Source organism: Panthera tigris, chromosome X (assembly GCF_018350195.1).
Source record: "Panthera tigris isolate Pti1 chromosome X, P.tigris_Pti1_mat1.1, whole genome shotgun sequence".
Classification (NCBI taxonomy): domain Eukaryota; kingdom Metazoa; phylum Chordata; class Mammalia; order Carnivora; family Felidae; genus Panthera; species Panthera tigris.
This window is the reverse complement of record NC_056677.1, coordinates 86,288,369-86,312,396: the sequence shown is the minus strand read 5'-3', so window position 1 is coordinate 86,312,396 and position 24,028 is coordinate 86,288,369. Positions and strand designations below refer to the sequence as shown.

At 37.8% G+C, this 24,028-nt stretch overlaps 1 pseudogene; it reads left to right on the top strand.

Annotated features, from left to right (window-relative positions):
- Positions 1-9,253: 9,253 nt before the first annotated feature.
- The window catches only part of LOC102967837, a 31,078-nt pseudogene continuing 16,303 nt past the window's right edge, over positions 9,254-24,028 (top strand).

The window sequence follows — 24,028 nt, the reverse complement described above, 5'->3', positions numbered from 1 at the left end:
ATTCTATCATCAATAGACTAAGAGTGTGGAGGTGATTTTGTGCTGGTCTTCTGGGGGAGGGACCTGCTGCACTGATTCTCAGATCGACTTGCCCTAGTGGAGATGTCCCTGGAGGGCAGAGAGGGCACATCTTGGTATAACAGCTCTGTTCTCCACTTAGTGGCACTGTTAAGCTCACTGGGGTCAATCAGTGTTGGTGGGCTAATAATGAAAATGTCTTCATCCTGCTCTCTATTCTCCAGAGCAGGAAGTTCATGCCCTCACAGACATGTGATCAATCACCCCTCCTGTGTCCCTGGCCTCTGTCAGCTCCCCACTTCCTTCTTGTCTGTGCCTGAGCTTTCCTCCTACCAGGCGGTGCCTCCCTCCAGTGTTTTATCTTGGGCATGGGTGTGTTTCAAAACCCCATACTTCAGAGGCCCCCAAGTCTTGGACCCACATTGATCCTTTGTGGGAGGGTCTCACCATGATGTGGCAGGTACCAGCTTGTCCCAGAAAACATTTACACAACCATGCAGTGGCAGTAGCTCAGAGTTGATGATAAATAACAACACACAGCTAGTGCCAGTGTCTGCCTTCAGCCGGCATCTTTGTTCCTATACAGGTGACAGGGCAGCTCTTTGGTGCCTGCCAGGTCTTTTGTATGCAGAAAGGCCATGTCATGTCTACCAAGTACACTTCAAGCAGGGAGACTGCTTCTCCCAGTGTGACCCAGGGGATCCTTAGACTGAGCTGCCCACTCCCAGGGCTTTACCCTGCTTTCTTGCTGGAGCACCACTAGGTGCTGAGTTCCAAAATTTCAGATTCTGTGTTCCACTGCTTATAAAAAAAACTGGTGGTATTGAAACCTTCTCTGCTTTTCCCCATCAGTGGTTTTAGGGAATTTTCTTGTGAAGTAACCTGTGCGTGTTTTCACTCTTCCTCTCTAGCTACTTTAAGGGGGAGTGCTTTTCTTATGCGAACCCCATGTGCTGCTCAATCTGCCTCTCTCTTTCTCCTCTCTGTGAAAATGGCTCCCACCCCTCGCAGCACCATGGCTTTTCTCTCCACCACTTCACCTCTCCACACCACATACCTGCCACGTTCTCTCCCTCAAATTATGCAGATTGTTCTCTTTATCTTCAAACCGATTTCCTAGGTGTTCAAAATGGTTTGATGTTGATATAGCTGTATTTAAGGGATGAGATAAGCCCAGGGTCCCCTTATTACACTGTATCCTCCTCCTCTTACTGATTATGCCTTGTGATGTACTTTTCATCTTTATATCTTACTTATTTTTTCATTACTTTTATTTTTTTTTTGAGAGAGAGCATGTGAGCAGAAGAGGGGCAGAGGGAGAGAGAGAAAATCTTAAGCAGGCTCCATGCCCATTATAGAGCCCTACCTAGGACTTGATCTCATGACTGCGAGATCATGACCTGAGCTGAAATCAAGAGTCAGACACTAACTTAAATGACTGAACCACCCAGGTGTGCCAATAACTTATTTATTTTTAACTGGAAGTTTATACCTCTTAATCCTCTTCACCTGCTTCACTCATCCTCCCACCCCCTTCTCTCTGGCAGCCATGTATGTTCTTTGTATTTATGAGTCTGTTTCTGTTTGTTTTTTTAGATTCCACATATAAGTGAAATCATACAGTGTATGTCTTTCTGTTTCTGATTTATTTCACTGAGCATAATGCCCTCTATGTGTACTTATGTTTTCCCAACTGGAAATATCTCATTCTTATTTATGGCTGAGTAGTATTCCGTTGTGTGTGTGTGTGTGTGTGTGTGTGTGTGTGTGTATCCACACGCACACCACATCTTCTTTATCCATTCATCCAACAATGGGAACTTTGCTTTTATATCTTGACTATTGTAAATAATGCTGCAATAAACATAGAGGTGCATATGTCTTTTAGAATTAGTGTTTTCATTTTCTTTGGGTACAAGCCTAGTAGTGGAATTACTGGCTCATATGGTATTTCTGTTTTTAATTTTTTGAGGAATCTCCATACTGGTTTCCACCATAGCTGCACACATTTGCATTCCCAAAAACAGTACACAAGCATTCCTTTTTTCTCCATATCCTCACCAACATTAGTTATTTCTTGTCTTTTTGATTCAAGCCATTTTGGCTGGTGTGAGATGTTATGTCTTTGTGGTTTTGATTTGTATTTCCCTAATGATGTGTAGGTTTATGTATTTAGTCAAATATGTAGATTGTGGCTATTATTCTTCAAATACTCTTTGTGCCCCTTTCTCTTCTCTTTCTGGGAATTCCATTATTCATACGTTAGTGTACTTCATTGTGTCCCAAAATTCCATTCACTCTAGTCATTTTTCTTTATTTCTTTTTTATTTATGCTCTGAATAATTTCAATCAAACCAACTTTAAGTTTATGATTCTTTCAACTATGCAAATACCTTCTTGGACCCCTCTAGTAAATTTTTCATTTTAGTTATTGTACTATTCAGCTCTAGATATACTAATTGCTTTTACTTTTTATACTTCCTGTCCCTTTATTGATATTTTATATTTGCTAAAATATTTCTCTACTGGCTTCCTTTAGTTATTTGTCCATATTGTCTTTGAGCATTTTGAGCATATTTAAAGGAGTAGATTTAAAGTCTTTATCTAGTATGTCCAATGTCTGGGCTTCTTCAGAGACAATTTATTAAATTACTTTTTCCCCTTTGAACCAACCATATGTTTTTTTTCCTTTTTTATTAAGGTTTTTATTTTAATTCCAGTATAATTAACTTACAGTGTTGTATTACTTTGAGATGTAAAATATAGTGACTTGGCAATTCTATACATTACTCTCTTCTCATCATGGTAAGTGTACGCTTAATCCACTTCTCCTATTTCACCCATCCCCCAACCCACCTCCCCTCTGGTAACCACCAGTTTGTTCTCAATAGTTAAAGTCTGTTTCTTCATTTGTCTCTATCTTTATTCCTTTCTTCACTTGTTTTGTTTCTTTAATTCCACACATGAGTGAAATCATATGGTATTTGTCTTTCTCTGACTGATGTATTTCACTTAGCATTATACTCTCTAGCTCCATCCATGTCCATGCAAATGGACAGATTTCATTCTTCTTATGACTCAGTAATATTCCACTATATATATACCACATCTCCTCTATCCATTCATCTATTAATGGACATGTGGGCTGCTTCCATAACTTGGCTATTGTAAATATTACTACAGTAAATACAGGGGTGCATATATTCTTTCAAATGAGTGTTTTTGTATTTTTTGGGTAAATTCTCAGTAGTGCAATTACTGTATCATAGTATAGTTCTATTTTCAACTTTTTGAGATACCTTCATACTGTCTTCCACAATGGCTGCACCAATGTGTCTTCCCATCAACAGTGCATGAGGGTTCCATTTTCTCCACATCCTCATCAACACTTGTTGTTTCTTGTGTTTTTGATTTTAACCATTCTGACAGGGGTGAGCTAATATCTCATTGTAGTTTTGATTTACATTTCCCTGATGATGGATCATGTTGAGCATCTTTTTGTGTCTGTGTTGGCCATCTGGATATCCTCTTTGGATAAATACCTAGTCATATCTCCTGCCCATTTTTAATTGGATTATATATTTTAGGTGTTCAGTTATATAAGTTCTTTATATATTTTGGATATAAACCCTTTATCAGTTATATCATTTGCAAATATTGTCTCCTATTCAATAGGTTGTCTTTTAGTTTTGCTGATTGTTTTCTTTGCTGTGGAGAAAATTTCTGTTTCGATATACTTCCCAATAATTTATTTTTGCTTTTATTTCCCTGGCCTTAGGAGACATATCTAGAAAAAGCTGCTATAGCTGATGACAGAGAGATTACTACCTGTGCTTTCTTGTAGAATTTTTATGTGTTCAGGTATCACATTGAGGTCTTTAATCCATTTTGAATTTATTTTTGTGTATGTTATAAGAAGTGGTCCAGTTTCATTCTTTTGCATGTAGGTGTCTGATTCTTCCAACACCATTTCTTGAAGAGGCTGTCTTTTTCCCATTTTATATTCTTTCCTCCTTTGTAGAAGATTACTTGACTATGTTATTGTGGGTTTATTTCTGAGATTTTTTTATGTTTCATTGTTTTATGTGTCTGTGTTTATTCAAGTACCACACAGTTTTGATTACTATAGCTTTATAATATAACTTGAAGCCTGGGATTGTGATACCTCCAGATTTGTTTTTCCTTCTCAAGGTTGCTTTAGCTATTCTGGGTCTTTTTTGGTTCCATACAAATTTTAGTAGTTCTGTGAAAAATGCTGTGGGTATTTTGATAGGGATTGCATTAAATGTGTGGATTGCCTTGGGTAGTACATACATTTTAACAATGTTGTTCTTCCAATCCATGAAATTGGAATATCTTTCCATTTCTTTGTATTGTTTTCAATGTCTTTCATCAGTGTTTTCAGAGTACAGATATTTTACCTCATTGGTTAAGTTTATTCCTAGGTATTTCATTGCTTTTGGTGCAAATGTAGATTGAGGAATCTTAATACTTTCTTCCACACTTCTCAGTTTCACTTTCTGCTGCTTCATTATTAGTTTTTAGGAATATAACAGATTTCTGTACAATGATTTTTGTATCCCACAACATTATTGAATTCATTTATCAGTTCCAGTAGTTTTTTGTGGGGTCTTTAGAGTTTTCTGTATATAGTATCATGACATCTTCAAATAGTGAAAGTTTTAATTCTTCTTTACTGATTTGATTGCCTTTTATTTCTTTTGGTTGTTTGATTGCTGCAGCTGGAACTTCCAGTACTATGTTGAATAAAAATGGTGAGTGGACATCCTTGTCTTGTTTCTGACCTTAGGGGAAAATCTGAGTTTTTCACCATTGACTATGATATTAGCCATGTGTTTTTCATATATGGCCATTATTATGTTGAGATATGTTCCCTCTAGACCTACTTTGTTGAGGGTTTATATTATAAATGCATGTTGTACTTTGTCAAAGGCTTTTTCTGCATCCATTGAAACGATCATATTGTTTTTATCCTTTCTCTTACTGATGTGATGTATCACATTGATTGATTTGTGAGTATTGAACTACCCTTGCATTCTAAGAATAAATCCTGGTTGGTTGTAGTGAATGATTTTTTAAAATGTATTGTTGGACTCAGTTTGTTACTATTTTGTTGAGGATTTTCATCTATAGTCATCAGAGATATTGGCCTGTAGTGTTCTCTCTCTCACTCTCTCTCTCCCTCTCTCTGGTGTCTTTCTCTGGTGTTGGTATCAGGATGATACTGGCCTGATAGAGTAAATTTCAAAGTTTTCTGTCCTCTTTTATTTTTTGTAATAGTTGAGATGAATAGGTATAAATTCTTCTTTAAATATTTGATAGAATTTGCCTGTGAAGGTGTCTGGTCCTGGACTTTTACTTTTTGAGGGTTTCTTGATTGATTTAATTTCATTGCTAGTAATCTGTTCAAATTTTCTATTTCTTCCTTCTTCAGATTTGGTAGACTATATATTTCTAGGAATTTATCTATTTCCTCTAGGTTGTCCAATTAGTTGCCATATAGATTTTCATAATATTCTGGTATAATTGTTTGTATTTCTCTGGTATTATTTCTCCTCTTTCATTTTTGATTTTGCTTATTTGAGTCCTCGCTCTGTTTTGTTTTGATGAGTCTGGCTTAAGGCTTATCAATTTTGTTGATCTTCTCAAAGAACCAGCTCCTGGTTTTATTGATCTGTTTTATTGTTTATTTTGTTTCTATATTATGCATTTCTGCTCTAATCTTTATCATATTTTTTCTTCTGCTGGTTTCGGGTTTTGTTTTCTAGCTCCTGTAAGTGTAAGGTTACATTGGTTGTTTGAGATTTTTCTTGCTCCTTGAAGTAGGACTGTATTGCTATAATCTTTCTGCTTAGAACTGCTTTTCCTGCATCCCAAAAATTTAGGACCATTGTATTTTCATTTTGAAAATTTTTTCTTTATCACTACATTTTTGCCATTGTAATTACATGATGTCTTTGGTGTGTATCTGCTTTTGTTGACTTTTTAGGGGTTCTCTGTGCCTCCTGGATCTGGATATCTGTTTCCTTCCCCAGATTAGGAGTATTTTCAACTATTATTTCTTCAAATAAATTTTCTACCCCCTTTTCTCTCTCTTCTTCTTCTGGGATTCCTATAATATAATTGCTATTACATCTGTTGGAGTCACTGAGTTCCCTACTCATTTTGCATAATTCCTTTTTCTCTTTTTTGTTCAGCTTGGTTACTTTCCATTACTCTGTCTTCTAGGTCACTAATTTGTTCATCTGCTTCTTCTAGCCTGTTGTTCATTCCATCTAGTGTGTTTCTTATTTCATTTATTGAGCCCTTTATCTCTGTTATGTTATTCCTTATCTCTGTGTTAAGGGTCTTACTGGTGTCTTCCATTCTTTTCTCAAGTCCAGTGAGTATCTTTATGGTCATTACTTTAAATTCTCTATATGGCATATTACTTATGTCTATTTCACTTAGATCTCTGGATGTGGCCTTGTTCCATTATTTCATTTGAAACAAATTCCTTTGTCTTCTCATTTTATCTAAGTCTCTGTGTCTATTTCTCTGTTTTAGGAAAGTCAACTATATCTCCTGTGTTTGAGGGTAGTGGTCATATGAAGAAGAGGTTCTGTAGTGCCTGAAGTATCATGCTCCCTGTTCCCCAGGGCCTGGTGCTTCAGGGAGTGTCCCCAGTGTGTGTTGAGTGTGCTCTGCTATTGTGTCCTCGCCACTTTATCTTTCAGTGCAGTTATCTGTAGAGGCTGTCTTTTCCTCTTGTGGGCAGTTTTTGGTCCCTGGCCTGAATTTGGTGAGTTTTAACCAGGTATGCTGTGGTCAGTTTGTGAAATGAGAGCTATCATCACTGTTGCTGGAAATGAGGCCCTGCAAAACTCCCGATTTGGTAGACATGATATTGGCAGGGGTCTGGGCCAGTGTTCTGAGGGAGGGGGCACAACATGCTGGGATTGAGGCAAGCGTTACTGGGAAGGGAAGTTCCACTGAAGCACAGCAGAGGGCGGGGCTTGATGTAAACAATTAGGTGGAAGTTTAAGCATTGTGCTGGTTCCTGCACATGTCCCTGTGCTTAGGCTGAGGGGTGGGGCTGGGGGGGATGGCACCTCCCACTTACTTTTTTCCCAGAGGGGTCCCTCAGTGAATGCTGACTTTGTGGGACACACTCCAAGATGAGCAAATAACCTTCTTGTTGTGTACTTCTGGCACTCTTCACATGACTGTGTCCACCCTATGTGTCTTTGGACTGTTTGCCTTGCCTTCTCAACAAGAGCATCCCTAGTGTCCTCTGGGTCTCTCCAATCCCAGGGTGTTGATCTTTAAATAACCAAGCTTTTAGCCCTCCTGGTTGGCAGAACTCACAAAATTTAGCCCCTCTCGCTTTCCAAGCCAATTGCTGTGGGGATTAATCTTCCCTGTTTGGGCTCCCCTGTATGCTAGACTGTCTCTTACCCTTCTATGTGACTGCAGCTCCTTCCCCACTGTAGCAGCCACAATCCATTTCTCTCTGTCTCTGTACTTCCTGCCTTCTTTGATGTGGTCTCTTCTTTACCTTTAGTTGTGAAGTTTGTTCTGTTAGCCTCGAGGTTGATTTTGGGGGTATTTAGGTTGATTTGATAGTTATCTAGCTGTATTTGTGGGAAGAGGCAAGACTAGGGTCCTTCTATTCTGCCTCTATCTTCTCTCTTAATTTGTATCATCTAAAAAGTCATTTTAAGAACTTGATTCCATGAAGATATTTGTTTGTGTATGTGTGTGTGCATGTGCACACATGGCTATGCTATGGGTTCTTGCATTTGTAATTTCAGAAATTAAGTGGGAACACTAGTAAAACAACATTTAATGCACCATCATTGGGTGGATGGATGGATGGATGTGTAAGTGTGAGTAACAGGAAATCTGGAAAGGAGAAAGGAAAATGGGGTTTGATGTTGAGCAGAGTGGAAAGTGAGTACATCTGATTATTCTCTTCAGTGGGTGATTGAGGAAAAATGTACCTAGTGAGCAATCATGATCTAATGATGTGGTTACTGAGAAGATGATATAAGGGAATGACTACTGCTTCACTAAAATTATAAGCAACAACGACATGTGAAATTAGTATTAACAGCATAAGTATACCCAAGTGGAAATGTGTTTCAAAACTACTCATATTATGCAATTCATTGAAAAGCATAAACTAAGACCCCAAATCAGTACAGAATTATCTAAATCCAAAAGTTCAGGAAACCTCTTAGGCTCCCTACAAACTGAAGTTACTGCTCTCAGTCACTCAGACTTATCTGAGTCTGTTTCTTTCAGGCTGCCAATTTTTGATTTGGAAAAACTCAAAATTTCATGACTTACAACACCTCATCTTAGGGATGGTGGAAGTGTTCAGTCAGTGCAGCTCAAGCACCAGTTTGAGTTAGCTAATGAAGGACCTACAACAACTGAGCTACAGTATGAGGAGATATCTCAATGTGAGCCAATAAGATATCTCCTTGTTGTTCCATGTTGAAGATTGAGGAGGAAGCCGCTGTATTTTTTACTTTTTGTTTTTCCTTTGTTTGATTATTTGTATGTTTTGAGTCATGGTTATTTCAGGGTATTGTATTACTTTTCTAGGGATGCAAAACCAAATATCAGGAACTGGTCAAATTAAGTAACATACCATTTGTTTCCTTACAATCTGAATGATTGAAGTTGATAATTGTGTGTTACATGATTGGGTGAGTCTCAGTGTTGTGAGACATGTATCTTTTATAGGCCATTCTCTTTGACTTAAAATAGCCATGTTTTCACAATATGTACTTATATACTCTACCCTCTGTGAGTGTCTGTGACTCCAAATTTCCCCTTTTTTATAAGGACAGCAGCCCTATTGGATGAGGCCTACCCTAATTATTTCATTTAAACATGATTACCCCAGTAAAGTCTCTATTACCAAATAAAGTCACATTTGAAGGGGGTCAGGAATACAACATATCAATTTTAGGGCACAAAATTCAATCTACAAAAGCCCACTGGAATTCCAAAATTCACGTCCTAATGTGCGCAATATATTCTTCCTATGTGAATGTCACCAAAAGTCTTCACCGATTTCAGCATCAACACTAAGGAGAAATCTAATCTAAATATCCTGTATCAAATATGGATGCATTTCCAGCTATGATTAATACTCAGGCTATATTCTTGTCCAACTGAGAATGTGTGAACACAGTCAACAAGTTGTCATCTCCCAAATACAATGGCCAGACAGGCACAAGATAGACATCACTATTCCAAAATCGAGAAATTGGAAAGGAAGACAGGGTTTCATGTGTCAAGAGCAAGCTTGGATCCTAGTAAGGAAAAAAATTTTTTGTTTCAAGTTTTTATTTAAATTCCAGTTATAGTTTATGGTATGTTAGTTTCAGGAGTAGAATTCAGTGATTCATCACTTACATATAACATCCAGTGCTCATCACAGCAAGTGCTCTCCTTAATACCCATCACCCATTTAACCCATCCCCCTACCCACCTTCTTCCAACAACCCTCAGTTTGTTCTCTATAGTCAAGAGTCTGTTTATGGTTTGCTGCTCTTTTTTTTTCCCTTCGTTCATCTGTTTCATTTCTTAAATTCTACATATGAGTGAAAATTAAATTACATCATAATGACTCAAAAGTATCCTCTTTGGCTCTAGGCTCTGACCTCTGATGTGAAGTGGCAGCTTCACATTCTTGGCCATTGTAATTAATGGATTCCCACCCTTTCAGAGCTGCTGCAGTACATTCTTCTGAACACCTTAGGTGGTCCTAACATTTGGAACCCAGGAGATGACATCAGTCTCAGGATGGAGGAGATGACTGTAACCCCTGGCATTGTAACTCTAGGTCTGGAGTGGCAGTGGCAGCCCTGCCAGCCTCTGAACCTTCTTTGGGTTCATTTGCTCCCTTTCTGAAGGATAATGCATGTTCTCAGCCAGATGCATCTGTAGGCCTTTTACTTGCCTGTAGAATCCCAGTAGTCCAACAGTCTTCTTTCATTTTGTCCTGTTTCTCCACCAATACCAGCTGTCCACATTTCTGCCAATATTAAAATTTCAGAATAAAGCACTTGTTTGCTTCTCTTGCAATTAAAGGTGTTAAAGACATCACACAGGAGGGTACTACACCCCCATTTTTGACAACCTTATCTCAATTCCTGGCTACTGATACAATGTTTGAGTTTACCCACATTTCACATGCCTAACCTCCTAATTGATGGTTTTCTAGCCACAACTTTGTCCCCCTCCCCCCTTTTTTTAAAGGAGGCTATCTGGATAGGGTGAGATGATTGCAAATCATCACATGCTAGTTTCTTTTTGTTTTGTGGTACATTATTTAATTTATGTCTCTCCTCTGGCATTTACTATGAACATCAAGGGGAAACCAAGCCATGCCTTCAACACTGTACTTAGAAATCTCCTCAGTTTATGGGGCGCCTGGGTGGCCCAATCGGTTGAGCGTCCGACTTCAGCTCAGGTCGCGATCTCACCGTTGGTGAGTTCCAGCCCTGCGTCAGGCTCTGGGCTAATGGCTCAGAGCCTGGAGCCTGCTTCCGATTCTGTGTCTCCCTGTCTCTCTGCCCCTCCCCCATTCATGCTCTGTCTCTCTCTGTCTCAAAAATAAATAAACATTAAAAAAAAATTAAAAAAAAAGAAATCTCCTCAGTTTACTGTCCCAATTTATCATGTAAAAGTCATATTCTTCATAAAATACTAGAACATAGTCTAACTAAATCTATGCTACTTTTTAACACTGATGGCCATTTTGCAAGTTTCTAATAACATGTTCCTAATTCCCATATGCTATCCTACTAGAAGCACCCTTGATACTCATATTTCTAGAAATATGTTTTTTCATGATTCTATATATATTCTCTGAGATGATAGTCTTTCTCCACAGCTCTACTCTTTTCTTTATGAGCCCTTACCTGAAGTACATTGAATGTCCATATTTCACCCACCAGTCCCTTAAGAAATCTTGGCTTGTTCTTTCATGCACCTCAAAACTGCCACCTTTACTCATTACCCAACCACAAAGCCACTCCTACATTATTAATTCTTTGTTACAATTTCACTGAACTTTCAGAACCCAAATGTATGTTAGTGTGATAGATCTATCATTACAAATTACCACACACTGAGGAGCTTAAAGAACAGAAATGTGTTGTCTTACAGTTCTCGAGGTTAGAAGTCCAAATCAATAGTTGTGGGCCACGTTGATTATTTCTGAGATGTGTGAGGGAAGAATGTATTCCAGGTTTCTCTCCTAAAACTCTTACATGGTTGACTCCCATCATCTTTTCACATTTTCTTCTGTATATGCATAGCTCTGTATCTGCCTTTTCCCTTTTTATATAGAAAGCAGTCATTTTGGATTAGGGCCCATGTTAAAGAATATATTTTAACTTGATTGACTCATTATGGACCCTATCTCCAAATATGATCCTATTGGAGGTACTGTGAGTTAGGACTACATGTTATGAAGCTGGGGGGACATTATTCAATTCAACCCACCTGCGATATGAAATCAGAGCTGTACATGGGAAATTGTGCTGCCTATTCCATGATACTGATTATATAATATCCCATTAGAGAACTAATATGAATTCATTAACCCTTCTCTTACAGCTCTTTGAATGCTGCTTAATTTTGTTGTATTTTAATTTTTGTATCTTATCACTGTTAAAGACAAGATATTTGATTTCAATCCTTAGAAACTAATTAGGATTTCCTTTAGCAACCTATATTTGATCAACATTTTAAGAATGACATTTTTACTTTTAAAATAATAAGTAAATGCCCCTATGAAGGATGATATTTTCTTTTTTTAAAAAAAAATTTTTTTTTAACGTTTATTTATTTTTGAGACAGAGAGAGACAGAGCATGAACGGGGGAGGGTCAGAGAGAGGGAGACACAGAATCTGAAACAGGCTCCAGGCTCTGAGCTGTCAGCACAGAGCCTGACGCGGGGCTCGCGGGGCTCGAACTCACGGACCGCGAGATCGTGACCTGAGCCGAAGTCAGCCACTTAACCGACTGAGCCACCCAGGCGCCTGAAGGATGATATTTTCAACCAAAGAGACAAATCTGGAAAATCTAGAAAAATTGAAAACTTTTTTTTCATATGTAATTTCAGAAATCAGATAGGAACACAAGTAAAGCAATGTTGTATATGCGCCATGTAGACTATTATAAAGGCTGGGATTGCATGCGTGAATGACAGGTATGAAATCCAAGGTATAGTGAGGAAAAATGGGTGTTGATGTCAAAGACAAGAAGAGGAAGTGAGTACATCTGATTCTTCACTTCAGAAGGTTATTGAATATAAAGGACATCTGGTAAGCATTCATTCTCTAATAGTGTGGTTACCATAAATACTAATTGAGAGAAAAGGATTTATGGCTTAAATAACAAATTATAAGCAAAAACCCTGAGGAAATAGTATTAATAAGCCAAACATACCCCATTCAAACTTACTCAACATTACCTTTGTTGTAGAATTCATTGAAAAAGTGAAGTGAGAATCCAAACTCAATACAGAAATTGCTAAATCTAAAAGCTCATCCTATCACAGGCTCCCTAGTAACTGGAGTTTCTACTCTAAGTCACTCAGATTTATTCTGTAATCTTTCCTGTAGATAACACAAACTTTCATGACTTATACATTGGTATCATGAGGATGATGGAGGCATCCAGTCAAAGCATCTCAGGTCACACTCAGCTCTGAGTTAGCCAATCAGGGATTTACAGCCACTGACTCACAACCATGGGCCCAATGTGAGTCAATGGGTACTCAGCCTCTGAGATTGAGGGGAGATCTGGTATTATACTTTACCTGCCGTTTGCTTCTTTGATTAGTTGTATGCTTTTACTCATGATAAGGATATGAATCCAGAACTGTGAGTGGACATATATTATGCTAATTCCATCAAGTTAGAGAAGAGTTGTACAAATTAATAGTATTAAAATGATTTTCCTTGATACTAACCATGTATTTTAATTTAGGCTATTTGAATACTCAGGGTTTTTGTTTTGTTCTGTTTTTTACCTCTAACTACATTGGCCTGATAAAATAAGACCCATAACAATAAATAGTCAGATTTTCATGATGTGGTGCTTGAAAGACTACAATCTGTATGAAAACTTTACTTTTTTCTATTGGGAAAAGAAGATGCCAAGGAAAATTCTATTCCCAGCCCTTAGCTTAGTGAGGGGAAGAAAGGTCTCTGAGAATTTGCAATAGCATGACTATTTTAGTATGGTCCTGGTGTTCAAATTAACACTGTCAGCATGATCCAAATAATTCCTAGTGGCAACCCAGTCAAATGGCAAATGTACAACTAATCCTTTCTGGAGGGGTTCGGTCTTAATTAAGGCTTTTGAAAGATTCCTGCAGATAAACTCCTTCATTACAAGCACGTAATCTAAAAATAAGCCTCCATTGGGAAAAAATGAACAAGAAACCAGAATGGATACCACCACAGAATTATTACCAAATTCCAACATAAAAAATAAATGTGTCACACATACATACATACACATACCACACACAAACACATATATGCACATATATATATGACAGAACATATAAGGAAGAAACAGCTCATTGTCAAAAATGCTAAATGAGTGTTTTAGACTTAATCATTATAACCACTAGAATAAAACATTTAAGAAATTTTACACAACAAAGGATACATACCTAGGTAGAGAATTGGTGAACTAGAAGATAGGTTAAAGAAATAATACAGAACACCTTATAGAAAGATAAAAAGAGAAATGTGAACACATTGTAGTAAAGCTATGATATAAACATAGAGAACATAATAGCAGACAAAAGGGCACAATGCCTGAAAACAGAAAACCAAATAGTGTGACAGCATACCTCTTTTCATCAAGAAATGGAAGCCAGGGGCACCTGGGTAGCTCAATTGGTTGAGTGTCTGACTCTTGATTTTGGCTATAGGTCATGATCCCAGGGTTGTGGGGTCAAGTCCTGTGTTGGGCTCCACGCTGAACATGGAGCCTGCTTAAGATTCTCTCTGTCTGTCTCTCTCTCTCTCTCCCAAAAATAAAAGAGAAAAACATTTAAAATTTAAAAAATGGAAGCCAAAAGCAAGTGCTGAGAGAAAAACCTACAGTTGCCTACCTGGCCAAAGTATCATTTGATAATGAGGCTGTGATAGACATGAATATGGGCCACCCTGAACCACCTCCAAAGATAGACAATCTGCTTCAGCTGCTTAGAGTGCAGTTGAAAGTCCCCAGCCATTAGCCTTTTCAGTCATTACCTCACCTACAGAAAGCTGGCATGCCCAAGCCTAGGGACTTCCTCTGATAGCCACATCTCATGTTGACCAAGGAACTTTTGATTAATATATGTCTGGTCCTTCCTCATCTATTAATCCTGATTAATTGTCCTGCACACTGAATACTGTTTCAATTCTGGCTCCCTTAAGATCTTAACTCCAAAATAGAGACACATGAGAAAAGTCCCATTTGTATATTTAAAGGAACTTCTCAAGAATGCTATTTGGGAAAATGGAAGATGATCTGAGATACAAATAGAAATGGTAATAGAATTAGCCAATAGGGGTAAATGACAAACAGTGCTTATATAAAACAGTGGTAGTAATGATTACAGCTACTTTGATGACTGGAGTACACAACATAACTAACTACTAACAAGAGTACATCACTTGGATAATGGGAGTGTGCAATGAAAGCAGCCCATATCCCACTCTTGACTGGCTTCTCCAGTGGAGGACTTGGAGCCCCTGTGCCATAGCCACTAGCCCAAAGAGTGGGGAGATGACCTGGCATGAGCCAGTAAGAACATTTCTGGAATATCACCTGTGGAGATGGAGGAGGGAATTGATGTGGTTATTTCCCTGGACTCTGTTTGTTTGCTAGCTTCCTGGTAATCAGGATGACTTAATGATAGGAATCTGGAGAAAATGACATATTTCTTGTGTCTTTCATCAAATTAAGGAAGATTTGATTGCTAATATCTCAAGTGTGACTTTTGTATCCTCATTTGTAAATGGGAGTGTTCTGAAATCTGTTTAGTAAGTCTCCTTCACTCCCTTAATCATATTTTAATTTCTAGTAATAAAAATTATGTATTTTCCATTAATAATTGGATTCCTTTATATTAGCAATAGCATCTTGTCGTAGACTCTAAGTCTAAAGTTCTCTCTTGGCCAGCAAGAGAGTGGGACACAGGATGAAAAGCGCGAGACTGCTAATGTCCAGGAAAAGCAAGAGCCCCAAATAAGGGTCTTTGCCCTGTATTTATTAAGATCAGAAGGCTTACAAATGTGATGGGCATGCACAAAGAGACAATGAACCGGTTAACATTAACTCATGGGCATGAGGAAAAGGGGTTTTTGAAGATATAGGGTGTTTGGGGTTTGGGTCAATATAAAACAAAATCCTGGTGCAGGCAGATGGGCAGATGGTTGTTCACAGCAGACAGGAGGTGTATCTGTTTATCTTAGCTAGCCTAGGGGATAAGACAGGGGAATAACCTCAGGGTTAACAAGCACCTTTTCTTTTGCTAATCAACTCCACTCTGGGCAGCTTCACCTGCAGTGCAGTGGTCTATAACCCTATTTACCTGTTTGCCTAACTTGGTCCTTCTGTCCTGTGAAAGCAGCTTTCTGCTATGGTACTAAATTGGGGGGCGCTTTTGCCCTAAATGCCTAATCTTGCTTACCTCATATACCTTTGCATTGGGGGCCTTTGCCTCCCTTTCTATTCTGGGGCCTTTGCCCCTCCCTCTCTATTCTGGGGGCCCTGGCTCCTCCCTGCTTTATTCTGGGGGGCGGGGGGTCTTACCTTGTTTACCCAAACTTGGGTGAGAGCATCCTATGGCTTTGTAATTCTTTATGCCTTGTTAACCCACTGGCGTAAGCCCAGGGAATTTCTAAGCTTATTCCTCACAGCATCTGCTGTTCCTTAAAGTTCTCACAGAAAACACCCCTGGAAGCCTTGCCATTTTGACAATAGCTTAGTGATTGCCTGCATTTCTTTGATGCTCCTTAACTCTTTTTTTTTTTCATTTAATTTCTGTAATTTATTTTTACATGAGTACATGCAAAGTCGTTTTTGGCATGCATCTCATGGATTGTTGAAAAGAATATGTGGGATAGCCTGGTGCTTGGGTGGCTCAGTTGGTTAAGCATTCAACTTTGGCTCAGGTCATGATCTCATGGCTGGTGAGTTTGAGCCCTGTATCAGGCTCTGTGCTGACAGCTCAGAGCCTGGACCCTGTTTCAGATTCTGTGTTTCCCTCTCTCTCTTTCCCTCCCCTGCTCATGCTGTCTCTTTCTGTCTCAAAAATAAAAATAAACATTAAGATTTTTTTTTTTAATTTAAAAGAAAAGAGTATGTGTCCACCAAACATTGAATCATGTAGCCTGGGTCTTACCTGAATCAGGACGAGGGAGTGGTAGTTCAGGTGGGGCTACTGGCTTGCAGCCTGTCTGCATATCCCACCCCCATGACAACTTTCTTCTGTTCCTCACTCATGGAAGTCATCACCTAATTTTTTCACCTAAAAGTTTTTTTCACCTAAAAGGGACTGTGCATCTTTTACCAAGACTATATGGATATGGTTGGAAGTCCTGAGATGGTTGTGCTTTCACATGGATTTCTAATATCTAGGTATGCTTGGTACAAGATATGGGAAGGTCTATCCCTGAGTTTTCATTGAGTGATTACCCTTGATTTCTTGGGCATTGGCTTCAGTGACAAACTGAAACCATATCACTATTTCATATTTGAACAGGCCAGCACTGTGAAGGCACTTTTGCGGCATCTGGGGCTCCAGAACCACAGGACCAACATTTTGTCTCATGATTATAGAGCTGTCATTGTTCAGGAGCTGTTATATAGGTTTGAGCAGAATTGATCTTGTCAGCTTACCATGAAGAGTCCTGTCTGTCAAATGGAGGTATATTTCCAGAGACTCACCATCCTCTACTTCTCTAAAAGCTTCTCAAAGATGGAGGCATCCTGTCACCCGTTCTCACATAATTGAACTTCTTTGTATTCTCCTGAGGTCTTACCCTAGTCTTTGGACCATACACTCGATTCTCTGAGAATGAACTGTGGGACATGTGGGCAGGGATATGCAACAATTATGGGAACTTAGTTATCAACCAGAGGAAGAAGTTTAGAAAACAATGTGTAGGAGCTCTTGCTTCTGTAACCATTCCCATTCATCTTATCTATGGGCCATTGGATCCTGTGAATCCCTATTGAGAGTTTTTGGAACTATACAGATAAATGCTGTTGCAGTCCAGTGTCCATCCTGGATGACCACATTAGGCACTATCCACAGCTTGAGGATCACGTGGGCTTCTTGAATGCATATTTGGTCTTCATCAGCTCCTTCAGAGCTGGTAAGAGTAGCTTCCTTGTATTACCTCTCCTACTCCCTTATCTGTCATATATTCCACCTAGGAAGAAGTGCCCAAAGAGGTCTTGGCCACCAAACACTATTCTCTCACAAAACTCCACCTAACTTACACTGGTAATCAGCATTTAGTAAAAGCCCTGCAGAAACTCCAACTGTGAGTGACCTAATAGTGTATCTCCCATTCTTCTAACATCTGAATGAGTGTATCCATTTGCCTTTGTTTTGGTGCTATTAGGAGATTCTGATGAGCACTAATACTCACTGATACAGAAAGAGACATTCTTAAAAATCTTTTCAACACTTTTTAACACACTTTCTGAAATATTTAGAAATGCTAATTTCTGGCCCATCCTTGATTGGAATCATATGGTAAAGAATGAAGAGAGTCATTCCTTGAATGGCTTTAAGGGTACATGCCTTTTATTAAATGTTTATTTTTGAGAGAGAGAGAGAGAGAGAGGGAGAGAGAGAGAGAGAAATAGCAAGAGTGGGAGAGGGGCAGAGAGAGAGGGAGACACAGAATCTGAAGCAGGCTCCAGCCTCTAAGCTGTCAGCACAGAGCCCTACACAGGGCTCCAACTTGTGAACTGAGATCACAACCTGAGCCAAAGTCAGACACTTAAATGACTGAGCCAGCCAGTTGCCCCGCTTACATACTTTAAGTTATCTGAGCAACATAGCTTGTAAATTTGGATTTCATTTCACCGGCTGCTTTTAATTATAGACATTTTGTTAAAATATGTTTGGGTTTGAATAATGCAGCATTTTATGTATACTTTAAAATTATGATTTACCTATACATATTATGTATTTTTATAAGGATACTAAACCAGCAGATACTCTGGCAGCATAGTGAAATTTTGTTTCCTTTGTTTTCCTTTTTCTATAGATACATACTGAGTTTCTACCTTCCAATAACTATGGAAGGGAAACACCTTGTAGGATATCAATCCTTTGAAATTTATTACAACTTTTATTAAAACCCAGTATTTCATTACGTATGTGAAGTGTTCCACCAGAAATTTTAAAATAAGTTGTAAATAACTCTTTATTTAAATGTAGAAAGCAGTAAAGAATGTCACTCTGAGCCAAACAATGAGATAAAAGCTAGGTAAGCCACCGACATCCACCTTATCCTTTAGCTCATTAGAATAGAGATAGGGGCACCTGGATGGATCAGTCAATTAAGCATCTAACTCTTGGTTTTGGCTGAGGTCATGATCTCATGATTGCTGAGTTCAAGCCCCGCATCGGGCTCTGCACTGACAGCCTGGAACCTGCTTGGGGTTCTGTGTCTCCCACTCTCTCTCCCCTACCACACCCACGTGCTCTCTCTCTCTCTAAAAATAAATAAACATGAAAAAAAACCTTTTAAAGAAGAGAGATATGGCCAAAGTGATTTGACAAAAAGAGTTGCTGCATAAAAATCCAAGAAATACTCTCATAAAATCAAGTGCAACAAATCCTTGTGAATGGTGCCCAGAAGTTGCCAAATATATTGGGAAGAAAATTTTGGAAGCCAGAGGCTCACACAGAGCCATTTGACTCTACAGAGAAAGAAGTGTGGACCATTCAGAAAAATATAATTCCATTTTACCAAGTCACTTAATTTGTATCAACAAATGCTAATTGTTGCTACTTCAAAATGCCCATGTTTGTCAATATGACTTACAGATGTTTTTCAAGGTTCATGTATATTGTTCTCATACATACTGTATTATGTAAAAAGTCATTTTCTTACTTTTAATATTTTAATATATTTCTTCTTTTTAAAATTTTAATTCCAGTAGTTAATGTTCAGTGTTATATGAGTTTCAGGTGTAAAGTAGAGTGATTCAAGAATTCCATACATTACTCAGTGCTTATGACAACAAGTGCACTACCTAATCCCCATCACCTATTTCACACATCTCCCCATCAACCTCCCCTCTGGTAACTATCAGTTCTCAATAGTTAAGAATCTGTTTCTTGGCTTGTTTCTTTCTCTTTTTTACATTTTCCCCTTTGTTTTATTTTTTTAAATTCCACATGTGAGTGAAATCATATACTATTTGTCTTTCTTTGACTTATTTCATTTAGCATAATATACTCTAGCTCCATCCATATCATTGCAAATGGAAAGATTTCATTCTTTTTAATGGGTGAATAATACTTCAGTGATTGTGTATGTAAGTGTGTGTGTGTGTGTGTGTGTGTGTGTGTGTGTACCACATCTTTTTTGTCCATTCATCAATTGATGGACATGGGCTGATTACATAATTTGGGAATGTTAAATAATGCTGCTGTAAACATAGGGGTCCATGTATCTCTCTGAATTAGTGTCTTTATATACTTTCAGTATATTTCTAGTGGTGCCATTATGGGAGGGTAGAGTAGTTCTATTTTTAAAATTTTGAGGAACCTCCATATTATCTTTCACAGTGGCTGCACCAGTTTTGCATTCCCATCAACAGTGCACAAGGGTTCCTTTTTCTCAACATCCTTGCCAACACTTGTTCTTTCTTGCATTTTTTATTTTAGCCGTTTTGAAGGTGTGAGGTGGTATCTCATCATAGTTTTGATTTGCACTTGCCTGATGTTGGATGAAGTTGAGCGTATTTTCATGTGTCTATTGGCCTTCTGTAGGTCTTCTTTGGAGAAGTGTCAGTTCGTGTCTTCTGCCTATTTTTTAATTGGATTATTTGTGTTTTTTTTATGTTAAGTTGTATAAGTTTTTTTTTATGTTTTAGATACAAAACAGTTATCAGATATGTTATTTACAAATATCTTCTCCCATTTGAAAGGTTGCCTGTGGGTTTTGTTGATTGTTATATTTGCTCTGTAAAAGCTTTTTTATTTTGATGTGGTCCCAATAGTTTATTTTTGCCTTAGTTTCTCTTGCCTCAGGAGACATGTATAGAAAAACGTTGCTACCTATGATCTCATAGAAATTACTGCCTGTGCACTCTTCTAGGATTTTTGTGGTTTCAGGTCTTGCTTTCAGGTCTTTAATCCATTTTGAGTTTATTATTATATATAGTGTATCCATTTCGAGTTTATTATTATATATAGTGTAATAAAGCAGTCCAGTTTCATTCTTTTGCATTTAGAGGACAAGTTTCCCACACCATTTGTTGAAGAGACTGTCCTTTTTCCCATGATATTGTCTTGCCTCTTTTGTCCTAGATGAATTGGCTATACAGGTGTGTCTTTATTTCTGGGATTGGTATCCTGTTCTACAGGTCTATCTGCCTCATACTGTTTTGATTAATATAATTTTGTATTATATCTTGAAATCTGTGACTCTGGTATCTGTAGAACTTTCTTTCTCAAGATTGCTTTGGCTGTTTGGGATCATTTGTGTTTCCATATACATTTTAGGAATATTTGTTCTAGTTCTATGGGAAATGCTATTGGTATGTTGATAGAAATTGCATTGAATCTGTAGATCGCTTCAGTTAGCATGGACATGTTAACAATATTAACACTTCCAATTCATCAGCATGGAATATCTTTCCATTTGTATGTGCCATCTTCAATTTTTTTCATCAATGACTTAGGGTTTTCAGAGTATAGATCTTTCATCTCTTTGGTTAAATTTATTTATAGGTATTTTATTCCTTTTGGTGCAGTTGTAAATGGGATTCTTTATCTCAATTTCTCTTTCTGCTGCTTCGTTACAAGTGCATGGAAACACAACATATTTTTGCACATTGGTTTTGTATCCTGAAACAAACTGAACTGATTTATCGTTTCTAGTAGTTTTTTGGTGGAGCCTTTAGGATTTTCTGTACAGTGTATCACATCATCAGCAAATAGGGAAAGTTTTAATTCTATCTTACCAACTAGGCTGGCTTTTATTCATTTTGTTGTCTGATTGCCGGAGCTAGGACTTCCAGTACTATGTTGAATAAAACTGGTGAGAACAGACATTCTTGTCTTCTTCCTTGCCTTAAAGGAAAAGCTCTCAGTTTTTGATCATTGAGAATCATTTAAGTTGTGGGTTTTTCATATATGGCCTTTATCATGCTGAGTTATGTACCTATAAATCCACTTTGTTGAACAAATACATTTTGTCAAATGGTTGAGATGATTATATGGTTTTTTATCTTTCCTCTTATGAATGGGGGTGTATCATATTGATTGATTTATAAATATTGTACCACCTTTGCTTCCCTTGAATACATCCCACTTTGTCATGGTGAATGACCCTTTTAATGTACTGTTGAATTGGTTTGTGAATATTTTGTTGAGGATTTTTGCATCTATGTTCATGAGAGATATTGGCCTACAGTTTTGGGGTGTTTGTTTGTTTGTAATGGTTTTGTCTGGTTTTCATATCAGGGTAATGCTGGCCTCATAAAAGGAATTTGGAAGTTAGCCTTTCTCTTCCATTTTTTTTTTTTTAATAGCTCGAGCGGAGTAAGTATTAACTCTTTTTTTTTTAATGCTTGGTAGAATTTGCCTGTGAAACCATCTGGTCCTGGACTTTCATTTGTTGAGAATTTTTTTGTTCCTGATTCAATTTTGTTAGCAGTAATCAGACTGTTTAAATTTTTTAATTCTTCCTTATCCAGTTTTTGAAAGACTCTATGTTTCTAGGGATTCATCCAGTTCTTCTAAGTTGTCCAATTTGTTGCCATATAATTTTTAATAATATTCTCTTATAATTCTTTGCATCTCTGTGGTGTTGGTTGTTATTTTTCCTTCTTCAGTTCTGATTTTATTTATCTGAGTCCTCTTCTTGATGCCTGTGGCTAAAGGTTTACCAATTTTTATTATCTTTTTGAAGAACCATGTCTTGGTTTCATTGATCTTTTCTATTAAAGTTTTTGGCTCTATTTCAGTTAGATCCACTCTAATCTTTATTATACTTTCCTTCCTTCTGCTAGCATTGGCCTTTGCTTCTTCGTCTCTTTCTAGTCCCTTTAGGTATAAGGTTAGGTTGTTTATTTGTGATTTTTCTTGTTTCTTGAAGTAGACCTATATTGCTATAAACTTCCCTCTAAGAACTGCTTTTGCTGTGTCCTCCAAATTTTGGATGATTGTATTTTCATTATCATTTCCCTGTATGTATTTTTAAATGTTCCCTTTGATTTCTTTGTTGACACATTGGTTGTTTAGAAATATGTTGTTTAGCCTACATATGTTTGTGCTTTTCCCCTTTTTTTTCCTTGTAATTGATTTCTAGCTTCATAGTGATGTCCTTGGAAAAGATGCTTGATACGATTTCAACTTTCTTAAATTTCTTGCAACTTGTTTTGTGGCCTAACATGTGATTTATCCTACCAAATGTTTTTTTTTTAATTTTTTTAATGTTTTTATTTATTTTTGAAGGAGAGAGAGAGAGAGAGAGAGAGAGAGAGAGAGAGAGAGAATGAGCGGGGGAGGAGCAGAGAGAGAGGGAGACACAGAATCTGAAGCAGGCTTCAGGCTCTGAGCTGTCAGCACAGAGCCCAATGCGGGGCTCAAACTCACAAACTGTGAGATCATGACCTGAGCCAAAGCCGGACACTCAACCAGCTGAGCCACCCAGGTGCCCCAGCCTACCGGATGATTTATGTCCACTTGGAAGTAATGTGTATTCTGCTGTTTGTGGATGGAATGTTATGTATATACCTCTTAGGTCCATCTGATCTAATGTATCATTCAAAGCCACTGTTTCCTTGTTGGTTTTTTGTCTAATGATCTGTCCATTGATGGAAGTGCAGTGTTAAATTTCCTACTAATATTTTATTGTTGTCAATGTCTCCCTTTATGTCAAGTTTGCTTTGTGTGTTTAGGTGCTTCTATATTGGGTGCACAGATATTTACAATTGTTATATCCCTTGTTGGATCGATAGATGTATTACTATGTGATATACTTCTTTCTTTATCTTAAAGATTATTTCATATGATACAAGTACTGCTGTCACCAATGATATATATTATGTGTATATATGTGTGTGTGTGTGTGTGTATATATATATTTTTTTCTTGCTTACTTTTGCATGGAATGTCGTTTTCCATCCCTTCACTTTCATCCTTATGTGTCTTTGGGTCTGGAGTGAATCTCCTGTAGGCAGCCTACAGATGGGTCGTGTTTTTAATCCATTCAGTCACTCTATGTCTTTTGATTGGAGCACTTAGTCCATGTACCTACTGCCATTTTGTTAATTGTTTCCTGGCTCTTTGTGTAGTTCTTCTCTGTTCCTTTCTTCTTCTCTTGCTCTCTTCCCTTGTGGTTTGATGACTTTCTTTAGGGTTATGCTTCAATTTCTTTCTTTATTTTTTTTGTACCTATTATAGGTTTTTGACTTGTAGATGCCATGGAGTTCACATCTAGCATCTTGTGTGTATAGCAGTTGGAGGTCGCTATATATTCTAAAAGCGCTAAATTTCACTCTCCCCTCCATGTTTTATGCATATGATGCTATATTTTATACCTTTTTATTTTCTGTATCCATTGATGAATATTTTGCAGATAAAATTGATTTTCTACTTTTGCGTTATAACCTCCATACCGGCTTTGTAACCGATTAATCTACCACCTTTGCTATACGTTTGCTTTTGCTTGTGAACTTTTCATAACTTTCATAATGTTCCTCTAGTTA